The following is a 20,213-nucleotide window of genomic DNA, read 5'->3' as shown; positions in this document are numbered from 1 at the left end:
AAATCACTTTTTCATTAACCAGATAATCAGTGCTGTAACATGATTATTTTCATAAATCAAGTAAAGCCATCAGGAAATAAACTTTCACTAACAACATCGGCTCCATCTAAGATGTGCAATCATCCTCTTTAGTTTTGTTTTGAACCAAAGGACGTGACCCACCCATTAACTCTGTACTCACTGTTTCCCCATGAGATATTGAGATATGCTGGACAGCATGACTATCAGATGTTTTAGTTAATAATCCTTGACCTTCAACTACTGAACACAAAGTATTTTTCCTGTATCTATTGCACTTTGTAATTGGAAAACTCTTCATTCGTTAAACATCCTTATCATTTGGAATAGGCGAGCGGTCAGCATCAGTACCTTTCAGCTGTGCCAATTAGGGAAGAGGCAGAGTTAAATGGCTTTTATTAGGTCCTATGTTTAAAACCCAGAGTGGTGATTTTTACAGAGCACGAGGAGAAAAAAAATAATAACTAATTTATAATAATTATAGGGAAGACTAGAAAGAATGACAAGATATTTACTGAGAAAATTTAAGTACTTAATTAATTTGACCTTGATGCTAACAAAAATGTTTCCAAGTAGAGCTCTCCTAGATATGTAGTAATTAAATGTTAATTGTAATGAGCACATTTATTACAAAATGATGTACTCTTTCATCATGACTTTAAAACAGGTATAGTTCAAAAGCTCCCTTTTCCAATCTTATTCTCTTTCAATACAAAGGCAAGAAAAAGTTCAACATGACCCTGAATAAAGTAGGTTATACTCATTTTGTAGAAATTACACACTGAGTAGATCAAATATCATGGAAGCCAGTTAATTTATTATTGTTATTTTTGGAACATTGTTAAGAAACTACAATTATTTTCAACTATATATCATATCAGATATTACTAGCAAGTATTCTAGATGATCATATTTTTACATAGTACTTTTACAAAGAATGAGCCATTCACCATATACTAGGGAAGGGAGTTATGGCAGGTGGAATATGTCCATCTTAGTCATCCTTTGATTTACAGTGTAGAATGAGGGACTGGAAAATAGTAGATGCTCAACAGATAAGAACTGATTATGAATGAGAAAGATTAAAACATAGTGTATTAAGTCATTATATAAGTAAAACCATACAGCTGACCTACAAATAAGAATAAGTATGGTAAAAGAATAGAAATAAATAGGGACAAAAGCTTTCAGGGAAAATTTAAAAATTAGGTAAAGTTTTAAATAAGAGATTAAGGAACCACATTCCTTGAGAGATAGCATTGTTTATTGTGTGGAGTGGTGTCTTAAGGAACGAAGTTTAACTGGGATGATAATGTTATGATAAAAACAAAATTTATTAGAAAAAATGCTCCCCAATTACACAGGGCCCAGGATATTTTATTTCAAAAGAAAAATTTAGAAGGAAAAAGGCAGAAAGGAAGGAAAGAAGAGAAAGAAGGAAGAAAGGGAAGGAAGGTGGGAGGAAGGAAAGAAAGTCACTATGGAAAATAAACTTAGCATTTCAGCAAATGAAAAGCACTGCAAGTGCTCAGAAAACAAAAAGCCACACAATCTGGCAATAAAATTTGCATTTCTATTTACCAAAATACTGCAATGAGAAGGGATTTTGAAGATTTCTCCTGTAAGAATTTGTTAGTCTTCTGTTAAAATGCACAACTCTTTTAGAGGAACACTCAATGTGAATGTAATTATCATATTATTACTATTCCTATATTCCTATCCATACTCTATTAACACATAACATATTTAATTTTTGCTTTTTCAGGACCAAAATTCTTAGGCCTGCTATAGCTTCTAGTTTTTGAATGGGGAAAATATTCTGGAAACAGAAAACAATCAAATGATTAATAGATGTACAAATTATTGACAAGTAGAATGTCCTAAAAGAATGATTACAGATGAGAAGCAGCATTATAAAATACACTAATATTTTAAATATATTGTACCAGTTACTTGAGGAGTTAAATATTATTCGAATAGTTTTCCGGTGTTAGGAGTAAAAATATAACTAAACATTCGTTTGTTCTTTGAATCAGGACTAGATCAAGGAGAATAATCTCAGTAATAAAGAGATACGTTTATTCAGTGATCATGCATAGCTGTCATTATCCCTCTGTGAATCTAACAATTTTCAATGGCGTTATCTCACCAGTAACCTATTTCTAGCAAGGGGATTGTATTTGCACTCACTATAGGATCTTCCACCAATGAACCATTAGCCCCACCTTCCTTTACTCTATATTTATTTATTTCTCACTCATACAAAGTCAACTGTGGGTCTGGGCAACTCTCTAGGGCAGCTGTCTCCATGCAATGGCTCTTCAGTTCACTTCCAAAGCATCTCACTCTTCCCCCATTGCTGGTTGACATGGCAGTGGAAGAAAGATTGGAGAGGAAAAACCCAGCAATTAACTTCTCCTATAGGTAACGAGTTACCTGTGGGTCAAATTCCATTTAGTAAACAAAGTCAGAGGCCAGCTAAGGTCAATGTTGTTGAAACTACAATTTTCCTTTGATCCCATAAAGAGAGGGTGAGCTGTTGGTCAACTGTAGCAATGTCTGCACAGGAAGTGTATCATTCTTTTCTTCAAAAGAAGTTATAAAGGGTGCTTTGTGTAACACAAAACTTCAAATGTAGCAAGAAGAATTACACCAGGAAAAGCGGCCTAATTGAAAGACAAACCATTATATGAGCTAGGCAGGGAAAAACCTGATACCTCTGGAGGGGCTTTTTTTTTAAACATCCAATCTCTCTCTACAGAATCGAGACAATTTGATTCAAATTAATATTCTCCTCCAGGTGACAGAAACCTATGCGACTGGCTGTGGCCAATTAATTGTAAATACCACTGCACTAGGACCATACAAGTGGCCAACACGTACATGAAAAGGTGCTCAGCATCACTAATTATCAGGAAAATGCAAATCAAAACCTCAATGAGATATCACCTCACACTTGTTAGAATGGCTATTATCAAAAAGACAAGAAATAACAAATTTTGACAAGGGTGTGGAGGAAAGGGAACCCTTGTGCACTGTTCATGGGAATCTAAATTGGCACAGCCATTTTGGAAAACAGTATGGTGATTCTTCTAAAAATTAAAAATAAAACTATCATATGATCTAGCAATTCCACTCCTGGGTATACATCAGGAGGAAATGAAAACACTAACTTGAAAAAATATATGCACCCCCATGTTCATTGCAGCATTATTTACAACAGCCAAAACAGAGAAGCAACCTAAGTGTCCACTGGTGCATGAATGGATAAAGAAAATGTGATACACACACACAGAGACACACACACACACACAATGGAATATTATTCAGCCATAAAAAACAAGGGAATTCTGCCATTTGCAACAACATAGACGGGCATTGAGGGCATTCTGTTAAGTGAAATATGTCAGACAGAGAAAGTCAAATACTGTATGATACGACTTATAAGCGGAATTTCAAAACAAAACAAAACAAGGAACTCATAGCTACAGAGAACACATGGGGGCTGTCAGAAACAGGGGTGGGAGAGTGGGTAAAACAGGTGAAGGTGGTCAAAGGTAAAAACCTCCAGTCATAAGATACATAAGTCCTGGGGATGTAATGTACAGCACAATGACTATGGTTAATAACACTGTATTGTATATTTGAAAGTTGCTAAGAGAGGAAATCTTAAAAGTTCTAATCACAAGAAAAAAATTGTAACTACATGTGGTGACGAATGTTAACAAAACTTAAGGTAGTGATCATTTGCAATATATGCATATATCAAATCATTATGTTATTCTCCTAAAATTAATATCAGGTTATATGACAATTACATCTCAACTTTTACTGCCAGAAAAAAAGAAAGCTATGTGAACTAACAAAAATAGTTGAGGGAATTTATTTTATTTTAGGCTCAAGTGATTATCGGAGACATAGTAAATAAACTGAAGAAGTAACTAAAGAAGTTCCCTCACAGTAAATACTATCATTAGTCCCACCATTTTCATGGGAATGTCAAGATTGTGACTAATCCAGAACTACCAGACTAATTTTCTTAACTTCCTTATCTGAATTCCTTTAGCTCCAAATGAGTTATCACTTAATGGGATATATGAATTAGAGGCAAAAGAAGAATATTGTATAAAGTCTTACACAGATGAGGACTTTGTTGTTTTCATTACCATATACGCAGTGCTTAGAACAGGGTCTGGCATATATTAGATCACTAAACACATATTCACTAAAGAATGAAATAAAAACTAATATGGACATGGGACATCAGCTTCAAAATAAAATAATTCTAAATACATGATGATAAAATTTCAAGCATATTATCAGGCTCTCCAGACTGCTGCCATATGTCAGATAAACATTTCGTATTACACATAAACATAAGTGAGAATACCAGTAGGTTGTTGACATTTTAGTTATGTAAAAATATGTTATTATGAAGAGAGAAGCCAAAGATTGCATCATATTTTTCCATGTACATTCTGGATCAACTATAGTGTTGAACATTTTATTACATATTGCTTTTCATTATTACTTAATGTATACTAGACTGCAGAGTAAAAACAGGCTGATTAAATATAATAAGCTATCAGACATTAAACATAATTTACATAGAAACTGCACTTAGATGTTGAACCATAGGATTATCATGTTAGGTGGAAGCCTAATTTTGCTATTTCCTTTATGTGGAAGTTAAACTTAGCATAGGGGCTGGCCTGGTAGCATAGTGGTTAAGTTCGTGTGTCCCTCTTCAGCAGCCTGGGGTTCTCGAGTTTGGATCCCGGGCACAGACCCACACATTGCTCATCAAATCATGCTGTGGTGGCATCCCACATACAAAATGGAGGAAGATTGGCACTGATATTAGCTCAGGGACAAATCTTCCTTAGCAAAAAGAGGAAGATTGGCAACAGATCTTAGTTCAGAGTCAATCTTCCTCATCAAAAATAGATAAATAAATAAAATAAACATAGTGGAAAGAGGTGTGTTTGGATGCCCGAGTGATGAGAAATAAACTGGCTGCATTGTCCTAGATCAGCTTGGTGAAGCTGGGAACATGTATCATAGATTCTCCTTTCAGATGGTTGCTGATGAGAACTGACCAGGAGCACAATTTGGAAGACAGAGGTGAAGAAGCAACCATTATTGTCAAAGACCATGGTGGACAGATAATTTGGTGGACAGACCCAGAGACAGACAAGTGGGCCCAGCTGATCGCTGCTCTGCTATGTTCCTCCATCAGCTCCTAATTCTGGATGGCTGCCCATGCTGATGCACAGCAGCCTCAAGGCCACTCCCCCCTATTTTCTTGGCTGCAGACCCACAGAGGTAGTTACTCAGCTGAGGCAACAGCTTCTTGTAGTTCTCTGCAGGAGCTCCTATCATGACCTGCCACCTCAGTGGCCGCAAATGCTTGGACTCCCAGATTTCCTCCTGGCTGTGACTGTTCCACCTCTGCTAGTGCTTCAGTCAGAATGGGGAGAGGCTGCTTCTCTCTGATCCCCAGTTGCACCCCTGTCCAGACTGTCCTTTCCCCATCTCACCCTCAATTGTGTAAATTCATTCTGAAAATGAATCCTTTGCTCTCATGAAATTTAGAGTGGGCTCCACTTCCACGACTAAATCCTAATTAATACACTGATTCAACAGTTAATTTTATCAATATTGAAACAACAGCAACAATACCTTCCACTAACGGCAGTGCTATGGACTGAATACTTGTGTCCTTCAAAATTCATACGTTGAAATTCTAGCTCCTTTTGTGATGGTATTAGGAAGTGGGCCCTTTGGGAAGTGATTAGGTCATGAGGGTGGAGCCCTCAGGAGTGGGTTTAGTGCCCTTATAAAAGAGACCCTACAGAGCTCTCTCTCCCCTTGTACCATGCGAGGACAGCAAACAGACTACTGGCTATAAACCAGGAAGTGTAGCCCTTACACTTAATCTGCCAACCCCCTGATCTTGGACTTCTAGCCTCTAAAACTGTGAAAAATCAATGTTTTCTGTTTAAGTCATCCAGCTTACGGAATTTTTTTATAGTAACCAAACAAACTAAGACAGGAGGATAAGTGGGTATATACCTAAAGGCAAGAGACATCTCATAAAAAAAAAAAAAAAAAGCACATTTTAGCCTTTTATGCAAGTTTTCCATTTAAGAGTTGATTTTTGCTGTTGTTTTTATATTAACAAAATATTATTTACTAACTATATTTTGACGTTTTTAAAAATTCTTTCTCTTGTTTTCTTAGTGTAGCCTAGATTCTTTGTGTGACGTGAGAAAAATTAAGGGGTTAAATATCATTCTAAAATATTTATAAAGGATATTTACAATTGATGTAAAAGGGCATAATTCTTATGCTTCACAAACATCATTTAAATTTCCTTCTCTGTCTCTCTCTCTTGCTTTCTCCTCATCTCTCTCTTTCTCCGGATGAGCATATGTATATGTGTATATGTTTCCACGTCTAGTTTACACCTCAAATGACTTACACCATGGAAAACTTACAAATTCTGATTTGCTGCAAGTCAGCTTAGTAACAAACAGACACATAAATAGACGCTTGTTTGCACACATGTGCTCATACACATCCACATGTACACTTTCACCCTGTAAATTACTGAACACTTAAAAATACAAAGGGTAAAGTTCATGAATATTAGATGCAAGAAGAGCAGTAGGTAGAGGTAATTTTTACCTTGTTTATCCTCCACTGTCACTGAAAACAATCTTCAGAAACAATCAGGTTAAAACTCTGATTTCAATTCATCAAGTGCAATTGAAACCACAAAATTACAGTCACACACCAACAAACCAGAACCAACTAAGCCCTGTAGATGTTTCGTCTCACAGCCCTAAAATTCAACCGCATTTCTCTCATTATAAATAAATATGGCTTACATTTTTTCTTTTTCCTTTAAAAAAAAGTGAGTGTGTGTGCTCATGCTAATGTACGCTCATGTACGCTTGTAATACACAAAAGGCTTAAGAAATCTGGAGTAATTTGTCATTCATTTATTCATACATACAAAATTTATTTACAAATATCTCAAGTGCTTACTATGTGCTAGTCTGCCAGTTGCTAGTCTTATCTCCTGAGATATATCAGCACACAAGATGTAAAGAACCCTGTTCTCCAAGTGTTTGTATTCCAGAAAGGAGACGTGGAAATAAATAATATGCATACTATAGAAAAAGAAAAATGTAGAACAGGATAAAGAAGGTTGTATTGCCTGAGAGTTTTGTGCAATTAAAGAAGGTTGCATTGTCTGAGAGTTTTGTGCAACTCACACTATCAAATAGAGTAATGAGGATATCTCATAGAGAAGAGTGAGCTCGAACAGACAGTGGAAGACAGCTAGCCAATTAGGTGTCTGGTAAACAGCACTCTAGTCAGAGAGAATGGCCAAGAAGGTGGGAGTAAGCCTCATTAAGTTCCAGGAAAAGCAAATGGAAGAGTTGTGACAGCAGAATGAGCAAAGGAAAGACTGTAGGGAGAATAGATCAGAAATAAAATGAGGGATCACAGATCACACATACCCTTGGCATTTCCTCTGAGATAAATGGAGAGCCATCAGTTGGTTTGGAACAGAGGGAATGACATGATCTAACATGTTTTTAAAAGATAACCCTTGTTGTAAGGCTAATGTTCAGAGGGCTAGAAGTAAGGAGACGAGTTAGGAGGCTAACGTGGTAATTCAGGTAAGCAATTATTACTCCTAGAATCATGGTGAGCACAGTGAAACTGCTAAGAATGGATAAGATTCTACACATACTCTGGAAGTAGAGCCAACGGGATTTCCTGGCATGTTAGATACGCAATGTGAGAGACTGGCTGTAAGAGAGTTTGAGAAATATTAGCTTGAATAACTAAAAGGATAGAGTTTATCAACAGACACGGTAAAATCTGAGAATAGAATATATTTGTGAAGACCAACAGTTCATTTCGGACATGTGAATTTGAGATATCTATTAGGTATCCAAGTGTATCATATGCCAAGAAAGCAGTTGGGGATAGAAGATGAGATTTTGGGAGATCTGAGTTGGAGAGATATATTTAGGAGTTGTCAACATATGGTGTTTTAGAAGATGAACTTGGAACCATGTGTGTGGGTGTAGATAGACAGGAGAAAACCAAAGCTGCTTCAATATTAAGGGGAGAAGAGAGGAACCAGCAAATACAACTGAGAAGGGACTGCTAGTGAGTTAAAGGGTGGAACCAAAGGTATGCGGGCATCTGGGAATTCAAGTTAAAAAAATTTGTATTAAGGGGAAAGAAAGTAACGAGGTCAAACAATCATTAAGTAAATTGAAGACCAAGAATGGTCTTCTATATGCATTTATGAGTTGGCACAAAGTTTCTGGAAGAACACATAGGAAACTGCTGGTGTGAGCAATTACCTCTGGGAAATGAAACAACACATGAGTAAGAAGGGAGATGAAGATTTCAGTTCAACACCAGCAAACTGATTTTCTTCACCACGAGCATGCATTATACTTATAATAAAATACAAAAATATACTTAAGAAAAATAAGAATCATCATCTAGGTGACAAAATACATCAGATGACAACTGATGAAAACACCAAATAGGTTATATTTGAAAAGGAAAAAAATCTTCAAAATAGCATCCATGGAACTGTAATGGAATTCCAAACTCTGTTAGTCATTAGTTGCATTAAACACTACTTCCAGATGGCTTCCTTTAAAATGTAAACATGTCACCTGAAATGGATAATGTTAAATAAGTAATCTCAAAAATAGTTCAAATGGCAGATAGCTAAAATTATGTACATAGACAGCTAAGAAAAGGCTGCATACAACATAAGGGAGAAATAAATGTTCTGTGACTCTGAACATGGATGGAAACAGGCTGTAGAGTCAAGAGGAGGGCTGTGTAATCCAATACAAGGCTGTCCATGAAAGACATGGCCCAAGAGAGTTTTTCACAAGGGAGAACTGAAATGCCATTGACCGTTACAGAGGCTGAGAACAGTCAGAGACCACAGCTAAGGTCAAGTAAACAACCTGGAATAGAGTATTAAGCAACGATCCACTGCCTTTACAGGCTAAAGGTACACAGTAAATCAAGAATAAGGCAAGATATTTCCAGAATAGTAAGTTATAAGGTGAGTGGTCACTCCAGAACAAAAGATAAAATTCCATAATAAAATAGGAAATGTTAAACTGCCTGGATTTTTTAGTATGGGACCAGAGAAAAAGTTGAAAATATTTCGAGAAATAAAGAATGGATGGAGAATAGAGACTACGAGAAGTTTCAATATTTTCTCAGACATCAAAAATTTCCAAATTGATGTTGGTCATGGTAAAATCTCCCAATACAGTTTTCTAAATGCATTTTAATTGTTAGTAATAAACCAAGGGAAAAGTAAGGAAATGTCTTCACACATTTTGTAATTGTTTTTACTTTCCTTTAATTTCTGTCAGAGAAAGGTACATTTTTGTTTCTTTCTTTAAAGCGAATTATGGCTCTACATTTTCAGCCTAAAATTATGTCCTTACTTTCATGGAGTTTGAAACTTTCTTTGGCATTAAAGAACGGAAGAATAAATGCATTTACAAAAATTAGTTACGTAACCATTAATGAAAATATCTTGGCTCTGTGTTAAAGTTATTAATCACAGCTCTGTGACTGGGAAGCAAAATGTAGTAATCCTGCAAGGTAGTTCTCTGTGAATCAACGATACTGGGAAATTTTTCCCAAGTCTATTGGAAAAATACACATAACTTGCTAGTTCTCTATGGTGACATGAACTAATGGACCATCTTTAACTAAACCCACTTAGAGATCCAGAATATAGCACAATGCTCTTTTTCTATAGTGCTGTAAAATTAGCACCAAACACAGAAGAATTCACCATTTTTCACCTCCCCCATGGTTGTCATCTCTACAATACAAATCACAGCACAAGAATAAATGACGTTCTTTTCCTCCTGTCATTCATATTTCGTATAGCTTTCTCTATAGTGTAGAAGTATTTCATTTTGGGGAAGGATTAATGCCAAAAGGGTTTATTGCCTTCTATCAGAAACATTTAGCTAACCTGAGAGATCTTACTGAAGAAGTTGCTTTTAACATTTCTGTGTGCGTCTGCACACACGGCTGATAAGCATAAATGTGAGGGCATTACAAAAATACTTTCCAAAATAATTAAAATATATTTCCAGTGTATTTTCCTTAATTTTCAAGATTTCTTATCACGGAGAGGTGCCTCTAAAGAGACCGTATAGAATTAACAGAAAACAGACATGGAGGGGGAGCAATCACTATATTGACATTATAAAGCAGATTGTGGCTCCTTGTTATGATGCTTATAATTGATGTAACTTTTTTTTTTAATTACAGACTGATTCAATGTCTACTGGTCTTGTCTGCGTGCCAGTGTGCATGTTTGTGTATATATGCATGGAGGAACAAGAGTAGACAGCAAATGTGAATATAATTAGAGGGATACTTAATAATGTAAAGCTGTCCATGGTTCTCTATCCTTCATCAAGAAAAGAAAATGACAAAACAAACAAACAAAAACAGAGAGGGAGAGGGAGAGAATGTCTGCCTTTTTGTTCAAAAGATGCCCAGATGAACTCTGCATAAGCAGCTGACACTCTAATGAGGAAATTGACCCCTGTCTGAAATTTCATACTTTCGGCAAAAATGGTAATGCATTTGCAGTCATCAGGCATAAAGCTTCATGGACTTGCGCACAAAGATGTCTTGTAATGACATGGAAATCTGCAGGAACACGGGAAGAGTCTTGACTCATTATTTGGATGTGCTAACACGAGCCACATGAATGTTCGGGATAATGGGTAACTTGGCTCACTGCAAATCAAACAGCTCCATGATCTGTCATTAACCTAAGTGAGCCTCCGCTTTATTGAAGTAGCCCTCTAAATGATAGGTCATGGCCTGTTTAAAAGCTCAGAGATTTGTTAATGTTCCCAGAACTTAGAGTCTATTAGATCAGACAACCTGAGCATGTACAAAACTGTAGGGACTTTGGCTAGCTAATGTACTTTGCTGGGTATATAAATATTTTAAAGAATATTCTTCAAAATGTAGTTTAAACAGAACACACTGTGTTTGTGACATGATCCTACACAAATGTGGCTATGTGTCAAGTTGAAAGGAAAAGAATGGGCTCTGTAGAGAGAGACTCCACAAGAGGAAATAAGTTTCCACTCTAAGCCGACTTTCATAATGCAATTAACTCCATTAGAGAGAATGGAATTTTGAATACTGTTCAAATTAAGGCAGTGCAGTTAGAAGCAATTCAGGAAGAATTAGCAGTGCCCTTCTGAAGAGAGCTACTGAATGAAACCTTGGAGGGTTTTCAGATTAAGCCATTTAATTGTTACTTTAGGAGCTCTGGACTTCACCGAGACAGGAGTCCAGGTGTTAATACTGATTCTCCTCTGTTCTCTTCAGATAACACAACTGCATCTCAGAGCCAATTAAGACCAATCTTTAAAAGCCTTCTTCCCCCTTTTTAGTGTATCCTGGGAGGTTTGTTTTAATTGTAGACAGCATGGGGCATTATACACAGACATAGTATTGAATCTTGAGTTGAAAAGATAGCTATAGTACTCATCCACATTATTCTGCCTTAACTTTAAAATCATCTTTTTTTTTGGTAGGCTGACACACAGATTATATTCTTTTTATTCCCTTAATCATTTTAACAGGAGAACACTGTTTCAGTAACAAGTACTAATACAAATGGCATGACTCGTTAATGATTATTACATTTACAGGCCAAATTATATGCATGAATATACTACTATAAAAAGTCAAAAAATTCACAAGTATGTATCACTCTTGTCCCTAAAGATAGTGCTCTCAACATATTGTCATGTAAATCATTCAAACTCCTTTTCTATGCAGGTGTATGTTTATTATGTGCCCATATCTGTTCTTTCATTCATTCCTTTATTCCTTCATCAAACCCTTAGACTTGCTGAGGTTTCCTATATGCCAGCTGCTAGTAGAGGGTCTCCTTGATGGGGTTTGCACTTTATTTTGGAAGACAGACAATATAATGCAATGTCATGTAAGCTGAAGCAGGTCCTATTTAAAGAAAATTAAACACGAATAACAGTAAAGATAATTCTTCTGGGGAAGGAAGTGCTATTTACAGCCAGTGGTTAGAGAATGCTCCTCCAAAGTAAGGACATTTAAACCAAGAGCTACAGGAAGTAAAGGGCGAAGCTGGGTAAGTGCAAAGTCCCTGTGGCAGGGATGAATTTAGCCTAATGAGATAGAAAATGATGGGGTGGGGGGGCTAAGCAGATATTGGCTTTAAACCATGGAAAGTACTGTGACAGTGATATTGGATGGCTTACTTTTGGCTACTGTGCAATGAATTGGGGAACGGGGATAAAAGTAGAAGCAGGAAGACCAGTTTGTAGACTGAGACAATAGTGGTTGGAACACAGGGAGCTATGGGGGTGGTGAGCACTATATATTACCTAAATATAATGCTATATTTAGACAATGAAGCTATGGAGCCAGTGGATTCAATATTGGCACTGAGTGCGGGGGGAAGGGAGGAAAGCAAGGCCTCAGAGCTAACCCTAAGCTCTTAAGAAATTAAATAAATAATTATAGAATTTACTGAAATGAGGAAAATGAGTGTTATTTAGGTTTGGGTCAGGAGGGGTAGAAATCAAGAGTCTGGTTTTGACCATGCTGTGTATAAAATGATTATTAGAAGTTGCTATGGACTAAATTGTGTCCCCCCAAAATTCAGGGGCCACATATGTTGAATCCCAATGTGATGGTATTTAGAGATGGAGCCTTTGGGAGGCAATTAGATGAGGTCATGAGGATGAGGTCCTCATGATGGGATTAGTGGTCTTATAGGAAGAGACACCAGAGAGCTTGCTCTCTCTCTCTCTCTGCACCAGCACTAACAAGAGTTCATGTGAGTAAACAGCAAGAAGACAGCCATCTACAAGCCAAGAACACCACTCTCACCAGGAACCTGAATCAGCCAGCAATTTAATCTTGCACTTCCTAGCCTCCAAAATTGTGAGAAAAGAATTTGCTCTCCTTTAAGCCACTCAGTCTATGGTATTTAGTACTGGTAGCCTGAGCAGACTAATATAGTTGTGCAAGAAGAACTATCGAGTAGGCATTCGGAAATTGGAGTCTGATGCTCAGCATGGGGATTGGAGACAAAGATATAGATTTGGAAAGAGGCATTCAGATGGCATTTAAACCTGTGCTACTGGATAGGATTACCTCTTAGGTGAGTTTCTATATAGAAAGGTGAGTAGGGCCTAGGACTGGGATCCGGGATATGCTAAGTTTCTACTTATAGATATGAAGACAGAGACTCAGCAAAGGAGAAAGAGAAGCAGGTAGTGACAGAAGAGTAAAATCAGAAGGCCTTGACCAGCGCTGGGAAATACTTATGCAGAAAATAATCTGAGTACTGGAATTGTTGCGTTTTGAATTTTGATGGATACTGCGAGAATTCCCTCCAAAAAGATTCCACATTTTACAATCCAGCCAAAACTCTCTTAAGATCAGTCTGTAATTTTGTAGTGTGATTGTGTCTTTTGAACATGCCTGACTGTAATCTATGTTTGTCAAAAGTAACACCTGTTTGACAATATCTCTAATTTGGAGGTGTGTGTAAACTCCTGGGCTGGGGCAGAACACACGCCCTATATTTTCATTTATACAGTTGTTTCCCTCATCACTGCTGTTATATAATAATAAGCATATAAAATTCCTTATTAAATAAACATGTGAAATAATGAGATTTGAATGTATTATAGAATAACTATCTGTTTAATATGGCTGTTACAATTTCTATTATTTATGTTTAGTATACACAAAAATGAACTGTATTTGCTCTATTATCTGACACAACTAATTCTAGCTACAACAGTTACATTCTAATACTGGACTTCCTTCTCTGTTAGGATCTAATAATGGTGACCTCCTTTTAGTAGGCAGTTTGGCGCAAATACTGGATGCTGACTAAGATAACTAGATATCTCACTGTGAGACATCATTCTGTTTCAGAAAATTATTCTGGGCTCTGCATTCTTGCTAAGTAAACATATAACAAAGCCTCACCAAGACCTTACTTTTCACTTTTCAATCACTATCTTATTGCTAGTAATTAAGGAAGAGTCAAGTTTCAGTAAAATCTTGCTTTTAAATCTGCCTGAAATCACATCATTTGCAGCAAGGGAAATAAATATTGACTCACAAAGTTGTGGGAGGACATTTCACTTTGGATACATTGTTATTTGCTTGTTGCTTCAAGCATTCCCATATCCTGCTCCTCAGAAATAGTTTTAAATGCATCATACCATTTACTGCTAATGATAGCACTCCAACACTTTTTTTTCATTGGAAGAATGGAATCTATTAATGTTAATTTTTTCTGCTTCTCAGCATTTACCAAGCATTTGTATCTCTTTCACTTATGCTTAAAAGTATTACTTTGGATAAATTAATTAGGATCACATTTTGGTTGATTATTTCCTAACAATCCTTTTTGACATTCAAGATATTTTAATAAATGTCAAAATGTCAGCTAAAATTCTTTGATATTTGGCTTTTGAATACTATTTCACTTGGATTATTAAAATTAATGACATCTAATTGTTTCTTCCACCTCTGCCCTGGATATTATAAATTTTCATCTTCTCTATGTTGGTTCACACACTTGGGAGCTTCCTGGGTGAAATCTGAAACTGGCCGCCATAGAGGAGGGCAAGGAGGGACTGAAGAAAGAGGCAGGCCACTCCAGATTGATAGGTAGAAGGTTTAACAAACAAGGGGACTTACACAAGAGGCCTGTCTTGGGTGGCTGAAGGATGAGTAGATCTCTGCATCTGCCCACCAGAATCTTAGAGGCGTTAACTGGGGTCAGTCAGATATTCAGTCCAGATAGTGTCAACAATACCTTACTCTCTCACGGCTGCGTTCCTGAAACAGCTCCTGGTGTGGGAATGGTGGGCAGAATGTACATTCCAAAGACAGGGGAGGTGGTGAGAAACGTCCAATTGCCCAGGTCCAGCTTGCAGGTCAATGAGCAGTCATGCCCTCTCAATGACCTCCTCCAACACTCTAAAACCTTGATCCAACATTTATTTTCCTTTCTCTTTCTAATGATTTCCACCTCATCTATTCACATGTTCAAGTCTCCATAAAAAACACAATCCCACAAACTTCCCTTGACTCTCTACTCTCTCTCTAGCTACCTCCTAGTCTCCTCTTTGCTTGACTTATAAATCTTGAAAGATAATGGTAAAATTTTCATCAATCTAAACTTCACTGATTCTTTAAATTACCAGAAACATCCATGCCTGTCTATTGAAAGTGTTCTTGCCAAAAATAAGTGGAATTTTTTTTTTAGGTAAGTGACCTGAGGACTGTTTCCATCCCAGCATGTCAAGTAAATTCAAGCACACAACAAATCCTGGCCATTACGTATTTTCATCTAACCCAGCAGGCCAGCAGTGGCTGTAGTTAATCTCTAACAATCTAGCTTGCTATATGGTCATAGAAGTTTAAAAGGAGAAAGACTTGACCATTAGTGAGTATTGTCTATGAAGTAATATACTAAATCAAGAGAAGAAACCAAGAATCAAAAAGTAACCTGCCCTAAAGTGCCCACAGAATAACTCTAAAAATTTGGATTCAAACCATTGTCTGACTCCCAAGTTTTGATCTTTCCAAATCATGCAGACAATGAATCAAGACTTTCATCTTTGCAGGGAGAAAAACATTCTTTGTATGCTATAATAATTTTCCAGCAAATAGGATTTATAGAACCCACTGATTATATGGCACACTTAAGGCATAATCAATCATACTTGCCACTAGCATAGTATTTTGTGGGTAAGTCTATATTCACAACCTACTATGCCCTAATGCTTAACTACTACTTTGTACTTGGAACTAAGTATGCATCATTCAGCCATCTGAATGCATAGATTTAGGAGTTGATATATAAGCTCTGTATTTCTCTAATGAGTACCTGTGCACAAATTGTGGCCTCACCTTCTCTCACTAGAATCTTCACATATATATGCATGAGATGTACATATTTTAAGAAGAATTTTACATTGTTCAATAACATACTCCTCATATTCCCTTATACTCAAGGTAATATAAATGCATTTATAGCGTAATGACTTATTCACAGAGCAAGGGTTATGAAAGAATACCATAGCCCTTTATTTAAAAAAATAACTGAGGCACACTGAAGATTTAATTGATCCCTTGATACCATGAGCTGTAACATGATAAAGTGATAGAAATGTGAATGAAGCTAAACTCATAAAAATAGTAAACCTAGGCCCTGTTTTCAATAGATTAACAAGTGCTTATTAAATTACGAAATAATGAATAATTGAATAATTGAATAAATGAATTCTTAGAACATTTATCCAAGATCTCACAAAAAGTAGAATAACATTATGTGAAGTTCATCTGCTATTTGATTTTTCAATAGTCATATCTTTCTCCTAGCCTTTTTTAAAATGTTACTCCATAGTATTAGTCATCTTATCACATGATGCTTAAAAATAACTTTAAGTAACTACTACTGACATTCAACACAGGCAGCATTAAGCACATTCACACACACACACATTTTCCTTTTAAAATTTCGTGATGACATATGACCCTTTTAGCACAGTAATTCACACACAAAAAATGCAATTGCCTTCAAGCCAAAAGTTAAAATGCTTTTAAAAGCTATAAAAATGTAAATTGTTCAATTATCATGTATTAGCAAAGTAAAAGGAAAAGTTCCCAGTACAAATAATAAATTTTCATTTCTTATTTAATGAGTAAGTTTATTTTCTTTTTCTCCATATAAATTGAGCCTATTCATAAAAATAAAACTCAATGTTTGTTAAACAGAAAAGGAGAAATAATTTTCACACGTAATATAAATAGAATCATGAATTGATGCCACATTATAATCAAAATGTTATCTATTGATGTGGTAATGCTGACATGGTAATACAGGACATAATTACTTTAAAAACAGCTATAATTTGTTAAAAGACTAAAGGAATAGTATCTTACCTTAAATGAGACATCTGTAATCACACTTTTCCTTTGGAAGTATGATGACATTTATGACAGAGTCTACTAGGATGTTAATTTATTGTACAAGTCCTTAGATTTGATATTTTTACATGAAAACACGGCTCACTTCTGAAGAGAACCATCACTGCATGCATCCTCCTATCACAATTATTTGATAGTTTTAATGATGTGACATCTAAAAGGCATAGGTGTGAAAACACAGTAATATTTCACATTTCATGTAAGAACAGTTTAAGCAGACTATTTGCAGTTCCATTTCATCAGCATGAGTGGTTTGATGTTCATCACAGTGCATTTTAAGGGGTAGGAGTGACAGATATTCTTATCAACCACAAAATGATAAAACCTTGATTGATTTCAACCAATATCACAGGCTATTACATGAAATACGCTCTGCCAAAATACCAGATGCGAAAGATGCTCAGTCTTAGGAGATCAGTTTAGTGCTCCGTCCTTAAAGGATGCAGTCATATTGAGGCATAAGTCTGTCACATGAAGCATTAACAGGGATTTTTTCCATAAACTAAGCAGTTTTTTTGCTCCGATGAGAACTTAATATCATCCCACATGTAGGACAAATGACAGCTCCCTCCCGTAATAATTCAGCTCCCCCTTTTTGTGGGAATTATCTAAAATGATCAAATCACTAAGCAGATCAGTGGAAGGAATGAGATCCAGCAGGAAAAAAGCATTCTTGGCTTGAAAACTTCCCCCTACTGCTTGAAAATGGTATACAGCAGAAGTTACGAATCCAGAAACTGGAGATTTGCTGAACACAACACACGAGAAAATTTCTTTTTTTTTAATGGGGAAGAGACTTAACAATGGCAGAGTTAAACTTGCAAGTTACTTTTTGAAATAAAAGCTTTTAATGAAGGAAAATATATTTCATTTTGGAATTGAATTCAAGTTAATATGAAACCTCTTTTTAGTCCAGTAGTTTCTATAGCAGGTGGAGGAATGGAATCGTCCCTAGATCTTCTTACTGAATAAGCTGATGTGCCAGTTAGTGAAATTAGTTAAGTGGAAGCTCCTACTTTGTGTGTGGCAATGCTCTCAAGCAGTCAAAAACAATTAGTCAATCAACTGCTTATGGCTTGGAAAGAGTAACCACCTGCCTTTCTTCTGAAGAGAACTTCTGCTGGAATCATGGAAATATTTATAATAAAAACCTATTCAGTTAAATTCCTTTCTAGAAATAATAATGCAGACATAGAAGTTGACATGATTCTCAAATTGCCTAGGATAATTAATGAATAAGTGACGCCATTTAATGAGGTTCAATATTTCTGTACCATTGTGTGTCTGGGTGCTATTTTATAAATCTTAAAACTAATCAAGTGTGCTGCAAAGAGATGCAAACTAATATCTGCTTGGCATGGTTAGATTTCCATGTTTTGATCATGTATAGTGTAATCCGAAACTGTAAACATTTTCAGAAGCTACTCTATTTAATTTTTTTTCCTCCTCAGTATGTAAGGTAATTTTCTAGCTGAGCAGTTTGTGAATGAGCTTCAAAATACCTGATGAGAAATTGAGAATCATAACATGGTCACAGAATCAGCCAAAAGTATGTCAGTTCCCTCCCCAGAGAGTACAGAGAAATATGTCTATGAGAGACATCAAGCTCCCTGAACTACACAGCGTCTGAAGCGACTGTGATGCCCATGGAGAGAGAAACAACTGATGATGTTTAAAAAGAAAGTGCTTGTAAAATGCTGAAAGTCTCCTTGAAAAATGATTTACTAGCATGCCCTATCTTGCACGTCTTCCTTTTTAATGTGCCACCAAATGATTAATACCCTTAAGATAATTTTGAAATGCATATTATATAACCCGCAGCAGAGCTGGTAATCTGTACCTCTTCCACTTGTCCCAAATTAGTTTTGTGGTAGGGAACTCATATAGCTGTACACCGAGAGTGAGGATAGCTATTAAAACAGTTCAATTGGTTTACGGTTGTATTTTTTAATGAAGAATGAAGTTTTAAAATGTACATATCTTAATAAAAATCAGTGGAGAAGGGTGTAGCGGTGTTACCCTATATTAACAAAAATCAGTGGAGATGGGTATTTACAGAAGCTGTTTGGAAATAAGGTATTAATTATTTTGTGTAAAACTGGCTATCAATAAAGCCATTTAGAACCTAACCAATTGAGCATCTAGCACACATAATTATTTTCATTTGAAAATTCTGCCGTGCGAAGTAAGGTATACTAGTGGTTAAAACATTTCTTTCCCTCCCCTTTTAATTTAACCTCTCGCTCTGGAGACTGGAGACTTGTTTAGAACTTATCGAAGTTTCCCAAAGCAAAACCACGCACCAGTTCCTAATTCAGGTGCCAGATCTGTGTGCAGCCTCGCTCAGCTTCTGACTATGCCAGGCAACACTTTATTAATCATGGATGAATTTCTGTGCATGTGCCCTGGAGCGATCACACACGATGCAATCCCAGTCAAAAAAGGATGCCTTACCTGGTGGCAGACACGGCAGCTGCAGGAGCAGAAGCAGAGACGGCGGCAGCAGGATGCTACAACCCCGGCTCGCACGGAAGGTGAGACCTTTCTCTTTCTCTCCCTCTTGTTTTCCTCCTAAATCACTGTAGCAACAAACTGCCTTGCATTCTGTCCCCGTTTATTCATAGAAGGTTCTCCAAGCTGGGCAGCCAGCAGACACCACTTTCTTCCTGGAAGAGGCTGCCTCTCTTCTCAGAAACGCTTGGACCCCTCTCTGTGGCTCCCTCCACGTTTACCCTTCAGATCAATAATCCTCTCCGAGCGGCTGGAGCTCAACTGCAGCGGAGAGCGGCCAGCCAATGGGGGCCCAGGATTCCCTCCCAGTCATCTCCCCGCCCTCAAAACAAAACACAGCGTGCCTTTGACACATCATCGAGTTGTGAAAAGTAATTGAATCCTATATTTGAAATTTATCTTGTTTGTTCTTTTCCCCCCTAGTGTTCGCTGTAGAATGCTTTGAATGAATCGAAGGACTGCACAGCTCTCAGAACACTCGTTAAAGGATCTTAGGAGTGAGTGAAGATCCGGGCTGGAAAAGTGAGAGCACCTGGCTTAGGTAGCGCCTGGAGCTGGTGTGT

General features: G+C 36.8%; 1 protein-coding gene across 2 annotated transcripts in view; it reads right to left on the bottom strand.

Moving 5' to 3' along the window:
* The window catches only part of CDH12 (cadherin 12), a 935,429-nt gene extending 915,538 nt beyond the window's left edge, over positions 1-19,891 (bottom strand). Inside the window, exon 1 of one of the 2 annotated variants that reach the window (XM_070519843.1) lies at positions 19,594-19,891. The gene's annotated coding sequence lies outside the window, so the exon portion shown is untranslated. The remainder of the gene's footprint in view (positions 1-19,593) is intronic. The other variant, XM_070519842.1, reaches the window with a different exon arrangement.
* Positions 19,892-20,213: the final 322 nt, after the last annotated feature.

The sequence above is a fragment of the Equus asinus genome, chromosome 10 (genome assembly GCF_041296235.1).
Source record: "Equus asinus isolate D_3611 breed Donkey chromosome 10, EquAss-T2T_v2, whole genome shotgun sequence".
Classification (NCBI taxonomy): domain Eukaryota; kingdom Metazoa; phylum Chordata; class Mammalia; order Perissodactyla; family Equidae; genus Equus; species Equus asinus.
The sequence above is the reverse complement of the archived record's forward strand: the minus strand, read 5'-3'. Positions and strand labels throughout refer to the sequence as shown.